A 13,228-nucleotide genomic window follows, 5' to 3' on the forward strand; every position below is an offset into this window, starting at 1 on the left:
TCGAGAGATGAGATTAGGTGAACCAGCCAACTTTGGTGTCCCACCCCAGAACAAGCGGGGGCTAGGCTCTTATGGCCCAATGGCTTAAACATCAGAAAATCTATGCAGTTCCCATCTGCCTAACTTCATGGGACCAACAAATTTTCCAGACCCACTACAGTTTTAAAACTTTTCGGTTTAGTCGTATTTTATTAAATTATTCAAGTCGGATCAAGAACGAGATTGTAAGATCATAAAACCATCTTAATCAGAGCCAACTTCATTATATGAACAGTAAGCAAGAAACCGGGGTTAGTGCTTGTAATAATTTGGACCAAGGATGTTTGTGTTGTCTCATTTTATTTGAGTTTTAGTGGAGGATGCAAATGAACTTTAGAATGGGTGTGTGTTTATCCTGAAATCGAAATTTCTTTATGTTAGTTATCTAACTTGAAATTTTTATTTGTGTCTATCCCATATAAAAATTTTCTATTATTAGTATATATGTGCTCATCTTCAAAAATATTTCTAGATCCATCGTTGATGAATTTGAATCTCAACATTTATCCTAAAATATAGTATATCTTTACTTAATAAAATAATATTTATAATCAATAATTTATTCTATTTTTGGGATTCAGGTTTATAATATTGATTTTAAAATTTAGAAGCTACAATTTTATTTTGCTTTGAGTTTCTATATCATGAGTTGAATAGTAGTAATAATAAATCATCACAAATTAAATTATGTTTGCCCCCACATCCACATGGTGGTGAGATAAGAAGCACACCCCCACCTCCTTCATATGTGGTGCTTAATAATTTTAAAATAACTCGAAAAATAATTAATATATACAGGGGAGGAGGTAGGCCTGGACCTTCCTAAGCCATGGATCCCAATGCTAAGAGACAAAAAATAATTTTATAATTTTATTAAATTTAGATATGATTATAATTTTATTTAATCAAAATTAAATTAATTAAAGTCCTATTTAATTTTAAATTTAAGTATACTTTTATCTCTTCAATATCTTATATTAAGAAAAATATAATTTTATTAATTTTAATTTTAATTTTAATTCTATTTAATCAAAATTAAATTAATTAGAGTCCTACTTAATTTTACAATTTTATATCTTCAAAATCTTATAACTTATATAATGTGATGTCTTCTCTTTCTTGTTTATTTATATTCATTATATGATTTTCAAATTCAAAGAATTATTTTAAAAACATGAAGGTAATTGAGTATCTTAACTAAAATTTTAAGTGTTGATGTTATTTTGCAGGGTTTTTTTATTAATTTTTTCTGAATTTGCATACTTTATTTATTTGTTCTTTAATTACTTATGAATTTGTGGTGTTATTAACGTTTGTTTAGCAATTTTTCAACATCACCTACAAGATTATAATAAAAATTTAAAAGATACTCCTCGTATCTTATATTATTCAATCAAAAATTTTCATTATTTCGTTTGTCTCAATCATAGATGATTTTGATTCTATGAAAAAAAGTGTTCATCTTGTTACATGAAAATATTATATTTCGAACTATGTATTTTGTTAAAATAAATTTTAAAGTTCTTTTAGAACATGTAATTATACTGGTTTTAGTTATTAAATTTTTAAATTGAAAGATTATATATATGCTAAACATTAGATAAACTTTTTATTATGTTTATATTGGCCAGTCAATAAATATTTTTTACTGAATTTGTCACTGAATATAATATAAAATTTAATGAAAATAATAATGAAAACACAACAGAATATAGAGATTGATGTTGAATGAAATCAAGTTAATGACATCTTAGTGATAAACAAATCAATGATTAGGACCCACTTTATTATGAGCTTCATGATATTTCCAAATCCTAATGGCTTATACACTTGAATGATGTCCAATAGTGTTTAGTTTAGTTTAAGTGTAATTTGTAATTTTTTTTTTATTTCCGTTATTTCGGACAAGAATATTTTTGAAATAAGTGAATTATTTCAAAAGGAACATTCTTTTTATTTCTTAAATCGTTTGTTAAATCTGTAATAAGATTCTATTCTTCTTCTTTTTATCTGACTATATTTATTGTCGATAATTTTTTTTTTCTTTAGCTGTTGATTTAAGTTTTCCTTAAAAAAGAATGAAAAATAGAGAAACAAATTTTTTTCTCGATAAATTTACTTAATTATCAACACTTAATTACATTGGTATGAGTTAGTTCTTTCGTTATTAATTTATCCATACTTAATTACACCGGTATAAATTAGTTCTTTCCTTTACTGAATTATCACACTTATTTATAGCGGTGTAGGTTAGTTCATTCATTTACTAAACTATAAATCCATCATGGCACAAATCTACATTTTTCTCAATTCAGGAAAAAAATTAATTTTATGGGTAATTAGAAGTAAGCATTGTTGGAACTTTTATTTTAATTTCAAATATATGAGATTTTGAAATTGTAATATTTGAGATTATTCGATTTCTTATAAACAAAATCATTTTTTATATTTTTATTATAATTAATAATAAAAAAGTTTAATCAAATAAAATAGTCAATGGACTTCACTTTCAAAATTGAATAACAATGATCGCAGATTTTGGATTCTTCATTGTATCACATTATCCCTTAACAATTCAGTTAGATAAGACATTTTGTGTACTATATAACACCCAATTATTTGGTTGTGCCAACTGCCCAACCCTCCAATTCTACCACTAATCACGATAGTCAAGATACCATTATTTTCATATATATATATATATATATATATATATATATAAATTATGTTACTGAGAATATTTGGTTTTGTATATTTTGATTAATTTTTTCTTTTGATTTAGACGAAGAGTTACGGATGGTAAAAAAGCGATCATTAATTAATGTGTGAATAAAGAAGATCGATCATGAAAAGTAGGAAGAAGTGGACAGTTGAAAAAAGTGACCTCTTTTTCAAATGTGATATAAGGTATTTGTAGTAACATATAATATAATGTGTGTTAATCATATGATCATAATAGGACCAATTCGTTATACCAGCCTGCAATTCTAGCACTAATCACGATAGATCAAGTCTTGACTATCAACATATCATTCTTTATTTTTAAATATATATATATATCCGGGTATAACTTTGAATAAAAGAACTTGTATAAAAGATTATATAAATTCATATACTCACGAATTTATATATAATAAGTATATATCTTATGAATAAGAAAGCGTTTTAAGGGATGAAACAAATCTATTTACTATTGAAGTCGTTTGGTTCGTGCTTAAACATCAACTTTAATACTTTCAATGTACTTTATTTTACAAAAATCATAGAAAATTTAACTCAATTTCATCTTTCTTAAAAAATACCTCCAAATTCGATCTATAGTTAAATAGTATAAAATTAAAATCTGAAATTTATACAATAATTGATTACATTGATGTGACATAATATTTGGAAGTGTAACATAATCGGTATATTACAAAAATGATTTAATATATATCTAATTTATGTAAAAATTGAAGTTATTTAAATATTTAAAAATTGTTGTTCGAATAAAATTTGTGTTAAAGAAATAAATTGTTGTATATTGATTAGAACTCTAATTTTAAGTTGAATTTTATTAATTATAGTGATTAAGATCATTAGTATTTAAGTTTGTCCAAGTAAAAAATTTAATGGAGTAAAGATTTTTGGTGGAGTTTATTTTCTCTATAAATATAGAATGTTTTGGGAGCTTTATTGGAGTTCAAAGGGGTTTCGTTTCAGGCTCTATAAAAGTATTATATAATTATAGATTTTGATCTAATAATATGTTCATTTTTGGTGAAGTTTATTTTTTTTCTATAATATAGAATGTTTTTTTTTGTGATTTCTACATTTATGGTGAATTTATTGTTTCTATTATCTGGTGAAGTTAAACAAAATCAACATATTTTAAATTCCATCTCCTGCATATGATATTTATTACTTTTCCGGTTATAAATTTTTAAGAAATAAAAATCATTTTTGACATTTCAATAGTCAACACTCGAATATTTTAATTTCAAAATCTTGAGTCCAGATCTCGTTGAATTCATTGTGTAAATTGCAATCCATTTTGAAATTCTTTTCTTTACACTCTACGAAGTTCGAAAGGATAACGTTGAAGTATCAATAAATATTCATATACGATATTTTAACAGTACCAAAAGAAAAATGAAAAACACATGATTTGAAATAATAATTTTTAAAAAAAAGGTACTTTGTATTAGAGAGGATTACAAAGTACATCACCTCAACCTCATTAAAAACTTCTCTAACCCTTAAATGGAAGAAAAAGAGTGAACCTTGAGGTGGTAATTAAGCGATACAACAGTATCTGATACACAGAACAGTCCCCAACCCAACTCATGGACAACGAACAGACGAACCAAAAAATTGGATGAAAACTATAACTAAGTGAAACTGGGCCAATAAAGCAGGAAAATCATGAAGCAAATGGACCGTAGAGCTTGCAATCATGCAAACAAGAGACAAAAACAAATGCTAGCAAGCCTTCCAACGAGTCTGAATAGCTGAAAAGCCACTAGTCTGGAACAGGGGCAGAAACAAAATACCAGAAATCAACAGCAGCTCAATTCACCCAGCCGGCACTAATCATGAGGCATGAAGAACAATACTGCTCCTCATATGGCTAAACTCACGAAACCTACTACCATCCGAGGATAACTGGAGGTCACTCAACAGGATAAGAAGCCAACAACAAAATTGCATAAAAAACAAAACCTGTAAAAACCTGTAAAAGTTGTCTAACATCAAAGGGGAGGGTAATCCTAACTCTCCATAAAAAACACCACCTTTGCCACACTTGCCAAACAACATTACAATGGCAAAGCACATGGCTAACATCTTCCGAATGCTCTTTACAAAAAAATGCAAAGAGGCTGAACGCACCCAACAACCCCTCTCTTGATCAATTCAGTCGCTACCGGCAGTCTGTTATACACCTCTTTCCAAACAAAAGCAACTACTTTAGGAGGAACGAATTTGTTCCAGACTTTATTCCATATGGGATCTTGTATCTTACCGACCGAAGCCAACTTTATACAAAAATCTCTAGATAGATGTCATTGGACGCCCCTGACCACATCAATCTATCTACCCAGGAACAACAGAAACTCCATTGTTAATAACTTGATTAAATTGAATCCAACTCAGAATTTCCCATGAGAACAACTCCCGCCTCAACTCGATGTTCCATATCCATAAACCATTCTCCCAGCTTCCGAACTCATTAATTTTGCCTTTATTTTTAATGACCCATAAATTCTAGGGAAAGCTACTTCAAAGAACGGACGGCGGTCCAATTATCAGTCCATAAATCTATTCTTGAATTCCCCCATAACACACGGACATCATCCTCATTTGTCACCACTTTGCGCACTATCTCGTGCCACAAACCAGTTGAGTAACGAGCGCTAATGCCTTTGGGTAACATCGCAACAGGATCATACTTGTATTTAGCAACAACAATCTTTCTCCATAAGCTTTCAGAATCCTCACTAAAGCGCCAATCCATTTGTTCAACAATGTATGATTCTTGACTTTAACATCAAAAAGGCCTAGACCACCATGAGATTTCGGACCACTAATCATATCCCACTTAATCCAATGAATACATCTATCCACCTTAAAATTCCACATAAATCTCGCTATACATTTATTAATCATTTCGGCTATGGATTTTGGCATAGAAAATAACGACATGTAATACACCGGTAAGTTTACCAAAACGGACTTAATCAATGTAATCCTACCCCGAAAGATAGTAAATTACCTTTCCAGCTTTGTAGACGAGATCTGATCTTCTCCACAATTGGTTGCCACATCAGTTTGTTATTTTTTCTATAACCTAACGACAGCCCCAAATACACTGTTGGCAATCTTGCCGAATCACAACACAACGAATCAACCCACCCTTTAACCTTGTCATCTTCCACATTAATACCAAATAATTCCATCTTCTGTAAATTTAATTTCAGCCCGGCTACTACTTCGAAGATTCTTAGAACACGAAACAAGTTGAGAATATTATCTTCTTTGGCTTCCGAAAAAAGAATTAAATCGTCAGCAAATTGAACGTGAGAAACGCCTACTCTTGTACTCCCAATATACACCCCTCGACACACATCGAGTGTAACCGCTTTCTTCAACAATCCACTAAGCGCCTCGCCTACCACATTAAACAGAAACGGTGATAGCGGGCAGCCTTGTCTAAGTCCCTTTTTGATTGAAAAATATTTCGATGGACACCCATTAACCAAAACATCAATCTTTGGCGTCGAAACACATATATGAATCCATTTCCTCCATCTCTTGCCAAACCTCATTTTCTTTAAAATAAAATTCAAAAACACCCAGTCTACTGTGTCGTATGCTTTGCTGAAATCTGCTTTAACCATGACGGCTTCTGAAATTTTTTTTAGTTCATCTACAATCTCATTCGCAATCAATGAACAATCTAAAATTTGTTTTCCGGCTAAAAAAGCAAACGAGTTCTCGCCAATCACTTCTTTAATACAAGAACCCAATCTTTTCGCCAATACACGTGCCACAATCTTATAAATACTCCCCACCAACGAAATAGGTCTGAAATCTTCGGGATAGACAACTTGTATTTTCTTCGGAATCAAAGTAATAAACGATTTATTAAAGGAGAAATATGCAATTTTCACCCAATAAAAATCATTCACAAATTTCATAACATCGACTTTGATATCCAAAAATTACTTGAAAAAATCCAAGCTAAACCCATCCAGACCGGGAGCTCTTGAACCATCCGAAGAATGAATTGTGCGCCAAACCTCCTATTCCGAGAAAGATCTTTCGATCCATATTCTTGAGGCGGAACTGGTCATTCTAAACGGAATATCAAACTTCTTTATCGGAATAGTGGACACTTCGTTATAACAAGAGCGAAAGTGGTTGACGAAAGCTTGTTGGGTCCCTGCTTGATTTTTGAACACCGAATAATGCACATTCAACTTCCAAATCTTATTCCTGCGACCTCTAAACGCAATAGTGAGATGAAAAAATTTTGTATTCTTATCACCTTCCTTAAACCACTTTAGTCTCGACTTTTGCAACCATTCTCTTTCCGTCTTCCTATACTCCACCCATAACTTCGCCCTTACTGACATAATTTCAACTTGTGTAGCCTTGTCTGTTGGGTTCACCAAACACGACTTTTCTAAAGAATCAATTTTTTCTAGAACCACAATCTGATCAGACTTTAACTCTCTTCTCGCCTCAACCCAATCCTTAGTCACCTTCTTAGTTAACAACATGACATGATTCAAATCTTTACCTTGATTAGTGCCGAAGACCTTTCTAATTTTTTCAGCAAGAGAATGGTCGTCAGCCCAATGGTTGAACCATTTAAAAGGCCTATAAACCTTCTTAAGCTTCCTTTCACATAACTGGATAGGATTATGATATGATAAACCTCTATTTAGCGTAACTTGCACCAGATTTGGACTTAAACACACAAAGTCGGCTGAAATTAGGAATCTATCAAGCCTACTAGCTGATGTGCTCAAACATCCCCTAAACCAAGTAAATACGCTACCCAAAATAGGAACATCAACCAAGTCCCACTTCGTAATAAATTCTTCGAAATCCATCATGGAACACGAAATGTTTTGCTTCCTGTTCTTTCCAAGTCCGATCTCACAATATTAAAATCCCCGCCCACAATAACCGGAACCTTCATGTTTTCTATAATGAAATTTAACTGTTCAAAAAAACTCACTCTTTTTCCATGGGCATTCGGACCATAGAAATCTATTATGGCAAATCACTTTAAAGAATCACAATGAATCTCCTATAAACACAATGAATCTCCTATAAACGTTATGGCAAATCACTTTAAAGAAATCTTTATCCCACAAAGAAATCAACCCCCTGATGCACCTTCAGCCGGAGCACAAATCATGTCCGTAACAAACCTCCCTTTTAACCTTTTCTCAACACCAACAGGTAAGTTCACGACTTTAGACTCCTGCAACAGCACTACCCTAGCTTTACTTGAATTAATAACCCGACTTACTGCTCTAATTTTCTCAAACTTACCCAACCCTCTTATATTCCACGTCAATACAAAAAGACCTAAATCCATATGAAACTACTAAAAAACACAAGAAATTCACGCCCATATTACTAACACAGACTCAAGGCTTACCCGAATGGACACTGGACTCCAATCTCTCGAGAACCCTCTCCCTTAAAGCACCAAACTGCACGCCCAATGTATCTGCCACTTCTAGGCATACCTCCACTTCAGTAACATTTTCGGAATGTCGAACTGAATAATCAACATTAGAGGCCCCAATCCAAATTTGGGAATTTCCAGTAATTTTCCTCACTCTTTTACCTTTCACGCTCTTCTTTTTTTTACGTGCCTTTCCACCGTCCTGCAAACTAGGAATTTTACAAACACCCTTGGCTGACTTGCCCACAGCAGACTTAACAACTCCATCGAAGCAAGTAAAGACTTTATCTCTATTAACCGCATATGCTAATTCTCGAATACCACCCATACATCCTTGAAGAGAAGAAGCTTCAATAATTGGGACTTCTAAAAATCTGGAACTATTGGATATGGATTGTGACACTCCAATTTGGGTTGACTCTCTATTAATGTCCACTAATCCAATACTATCATCCACCAACAAATTCAAAAGCCCATCATTAGACATTATGGGCACCTCGTGTAAATCATCTCCGACATACTCCACAATCCCCACAACATAAGCTGCATGCAGAGACCTACTTTTCAGAAGACCATGTTCGCTCCTCTTACTTTGATTATCAAATACACTATCACCCATACAGCCTACCTCGTAACCATCATCTGCATCAGATTCGTCTTGCATCCTTGGAGAACGAACAATACCGTCAGATGCTGGAAAGACCGGACCACCACCCGACTAAGTGCCATCTATGAACAGTCTCTCTTCTTCATAAACCTTCGTCAGAATTGTAATGGAGAAAACCCTACCATTAATGAAAACGGAACATCTCTTCGGTATCACCGATGTAATATCCTAAAATTGGGGTTAGTGACTAAAATAGAAATTTTGAAACTTTGAGGATTGATTTTTGAAAGATTGAAAAGTATAAGAAATTAAATTGGAATATTTAAGTAGTGGATTAAATTACAAGGACATAAAGAATGAAGGTTATTATGGTCTTTTCAACATTAAGGATATTTTCTCTTCTTTCTTTAAAGATAAACACGTGGGATTTAAGGGAGAAGTTTGAAAGCTTATTCTTCTTCTTGCTTTCTTCTTCCCGTGAGCTCCTTGGTTAAGGTGAGTATAATTTCTGTGGATTATTTCTTAATGTTCAAGTGAGTTTTGATTCTTAAGGTATTAAGAAAGCTTAAGAAAAGCTGAAGTTATCTTAAAATCTAAGGATGGAGGAGTTAGGAGAGATTAAAGATTATGAACTCTTGAATGAAAATTTGGAATAAAGTTGATAAGTGGAAATTGAGATTATATTTGACTTTTCAATGAATGAATTAAGAGATATAAGGTGTTAAAAGTGGATTTAAAACACATAGAAAATTTGGTATGATTCTTGAATTCTTTTTGGAAGATGGGATTTTGAGGATAAAGATGTGATAAATGAGAATAAATGAGTTTAAGCATGAATATGTAAGTTAAGAATAAGAGAGGGGATGATATATGAAGCAATTAAGATGAAAAGAGTGAATTTTTGTGCATAAATTAGATTTCTGGGCTAGTGTGCATCAGTACACATTCAACATGTACCGATGCATCAAGGGTAAATTTCCAGAAATTGTTCAGTGTGTATCGATGCACAGGAAGTGCATCGATGCACCCTTTAAAATGGAAACATCGAATGCAATTAGTGCATCGATGCATAAGGAGTGCATCGATACACCCTCTTAAGATTAAAACATTAAATGTGATTTGTGTATCGATGCATGGGTAGTGCATCGATGCACATGTTAAGGGATGCATCGATACACTGAAGAATGTATCAATCCACTTCAAGGGAAAATAGAATAAGGTCTTTCTTTTGGTCTAAGAAATGATAGATTAGAATACATCAATTAGATAATGATATGTATCAATGTATAAAAAAGTAGATATCGAGCACGAACAAGTTCCGGGATGACCATCAAGTTAAGATTCGATCGGAAGAAATAAAATTATAAAAGGGGATTGGAACTTAGTGAGGCCAAGGTGAGTGCATACAAGTTAGTTTATGATGTTTAATGGAAATAAGACTTGCAACGAGTCTATTTCCTATATTAGAATGCATGAATTTATGATCATATGCATATGTTTGATTTAGGTATATGTGATATATATTACAGTATGTATTAAATGATTTGTGTGAATACATGTCTTTTGATAAGTTATAGGAATTAATATGAATGATCTATATGATTACATGGGAATGTGAAATAGGTTATGTGATAGGTGACCATACAAGTTACATAGTATTCGTGATCAATTATAAGAATCAATATAATAGATTTATATGACTAGATGAGAAAGGTGATGAATTAAATAAGATTAGACTATAGAGTAATATGAGAATAATATATTAGTGAAGAGAATTGAATATAAATGATGATACCAAACCATAATATAAGTATTTACTTATAGGATAATATGAGATTATATAAATATATAGTATAACTTTATGATGAAGAATTGGGTGTTATATGATTTAGGTATGGTAATGATCTATGTGTAAGTAAATTACGTAATTATGTGACTAGGTGTGAAATGGAGTACATTAGGTAATTATAAGGTATGTGAATATAGGTATATAAGATAAGCCACATGACTAGGAATTAGGTGAAATTAAATGGTGAGAATGATATGACAAAAAGTTATAAGAGAATATGTTATGAGAAGATATAAGAACAAGTATAAGCTATGTGATATGTGAGTATTATGAAGATGTTCTATGTGCAAGTGATCTTTGTGTATGTGTGATTTATATGGAAATGAACTACTTGACTACGTGTGATCTTATAAAAATGTAATAATAAGACATGTGACAAGAGATGTGTGATTACATGAAGGTATGATATAAGATATGTGAAAGGGATCTATATGAATATTTGTCTATGTGAATACAAATATATGTGATATGATATATATGATAATGAGGTATGAAACTCTACGAGAATATTACACAATCTACGTGACAAGTAGCTATGAGATTATATGCCTATGTGATACGAATGTGTGAATATATGACAAACATTAATATTAATACCCATGTTATGTGTCTTGAGAGCTAGATGTATAGTTGGCATGCCAAGAGTCGAGGGCCTACGCGGTCCTTCGAGACATATATGTATTCTTTGGAATATGTATGAGGTCTTTTGAGACACATATTTGGTCCTTAGCATATGTATATGATTCTTAAGGAATTTTCTACGTGGTCCTTAGGGACATTTTATATGGCACTTCGGTGTAATTCTACACGGCACTTTGGTGCAATTCTACGAGTTGTGGTGACATCATTAGTGCACAACCTCTAGAGACTCACATATCAATAGTTCTCACATATGTACATGGGCTAATCAAGAGATAATAACAAATATATATTGTGATATGATAAATTTTATAGCAAGGACATGATGAGGTATATGTATAGGATATGATTAAGCAGGTTAAGTATATGTGCTATGTGATTAAATGGTAAGTGACTAACGATGATTTATATGTATGCATGTATTTCTTATTAGATAATCTGATATGATTTATATGATGATGTTTGTATTGCTTGGTTAATTGAATAATATGTTGAGTAAAAGAATAGATATAAGAGGATATAATTATAAGATATAAATGATAAGAATATTGATAGTGGAATAAGATTAGAGATTTAAAATAATGCATAATATGTATATGTGTATAGTATGTTATATATATATAATGTTATATTGTTTTGATGTGGCATGATAAGATGATATGTTCATACATATTTAAGCATTTAGAATTTCCTTTATAAGTTTAATGCCTCACTAAGTCATAGACTTAGCGTGTGATTGTTCACACGTAGGTTACAGAAGCGAAGCGAGAAGAGAAGCGAAGAAGAGCAAGACAGGTAAGCATCTCCCTTACAAAATTTCAGATCAGAAAATAGAGAATTTAAATGTGTTTGGTTATTTTGAATATAGTTGGCATGTACTAATCGATTGAGTTGAATATGCTCTGATCGATTTTGGTTATTTTGGTCGATTTACGTAAATAAACCGCTTTTATTTTAATGAAAGTTTTAAATTTTCTTTGAATTTTTTCAAGAGTCAAAGTTTGAAAAGTCAATGTGACACCTCAGACTCGTATTCAGGTCGGGTACGGGTTGGCGGTGTTACATTTAATGGTATCAGAGCTAAGGTTTAGCCGATTCTAGGCTTAAACCGAAGGTAAAAGAGTTTTAAAAATGTGTACATGCCAACATAGAGTGAAAATTTCTGATATGATAGTGTAAGGAATGTGTTGTCTTGCTAATAGAATTAGATTGCTAAGTTATAATATAAGTATGATTATGATAATTTCGATGTATAGTGAAAGGCAATATTCCTAACTATGATAGCTATTCACCTGTCTTGGCCAGGCAGGATGAAGAGAGGGACATCTCAGGAAGTGCCTCGCAAGATCAAAAGTTGATTTTAGAAAATTGAAATTGTATTAGAATAGTGATAGAAGATCTTCATTATTTTGAATCAGAAAGGCGATATGAATTAGTTTTGTTAGTGCATGGATAAGATAGAATATGGTGAATAAGTGTCTCCATAAGAATGTTAAAAATATCAAAGGATATGGTGAGTATTTGTATAAGAGTTCAAGAATAAATGCATTAGTGACAAGTGTATAAGGTATATGAAGACAGAGTTTATGAATTTGAGATAACATGATAGTACTATGGTTAAACAAGAGTATGGATACGATAAGGGTTTGCATTCTAGATGTGATAAGGATTGATCATCAGGGATAAGTATAAAAGAGTATTGAAATAGCAAGAAAAGATATGGATCTTCAACGATCAAAAGTAAGTGTATAATCAAAGAAGAGAAAAGATGGAAAATGTATTGGAGTTAAAGGATTTGAAGATATTGTCAGGATAAGTTAATCAAATATGAAATGGATATGGATATAGTTGTGTATCTCGATTATATAAATGTGACGTAATGAAGGAGATAAGGATTTGTATGTTTAAG

General features: G+C 31.8%; 1 protein-coding gene across 1 annotated transcript in view; it reads left to right on the top strand.

Annotated features, from left to right (window-relative positions):
• The first annotated feature begins 3,827 nt into the window (after nucleotides 1-3,827).
• The window catches only part of LOC120151060 (DNA damage-repair/toleration protein DRT100-like), a 35,285-nt gene continuing 25,884 nt past the window's right edge, over nucleotides 3,828-13,228 (top strand). Inside the window, exons 1-2 of the mRNA XM_039163607.1 lie at nucleotides 3,828-3,840; nucleotides 12,443-12,452. The gene's annotated coding sequence lies outside the window, so the exon portion shown is untranslated. The remainder of the gene's footprint in view (nucleotides 3,841-12,442; nucleotides 12,453-13,228) is intronic.

Source organism: Hibiscus syriacus, unplaced genomic scaffold (genome assembly GCF_006381635.1).
Source record: "Hibiscus syriacus cultivar Baekdansim isolate YM2019G1 unplaced genomic scaffold, ASM638163v2 tig00111027_pilon, whole genome shotgun sequence".
Classification (NCBI taxonomy): Eukaryota; Viridiplantae; Streptophyta; class Magnoliopsida; order Malvales; family Malvaceae; genus Hibiscus; species Hibiscus syriacus.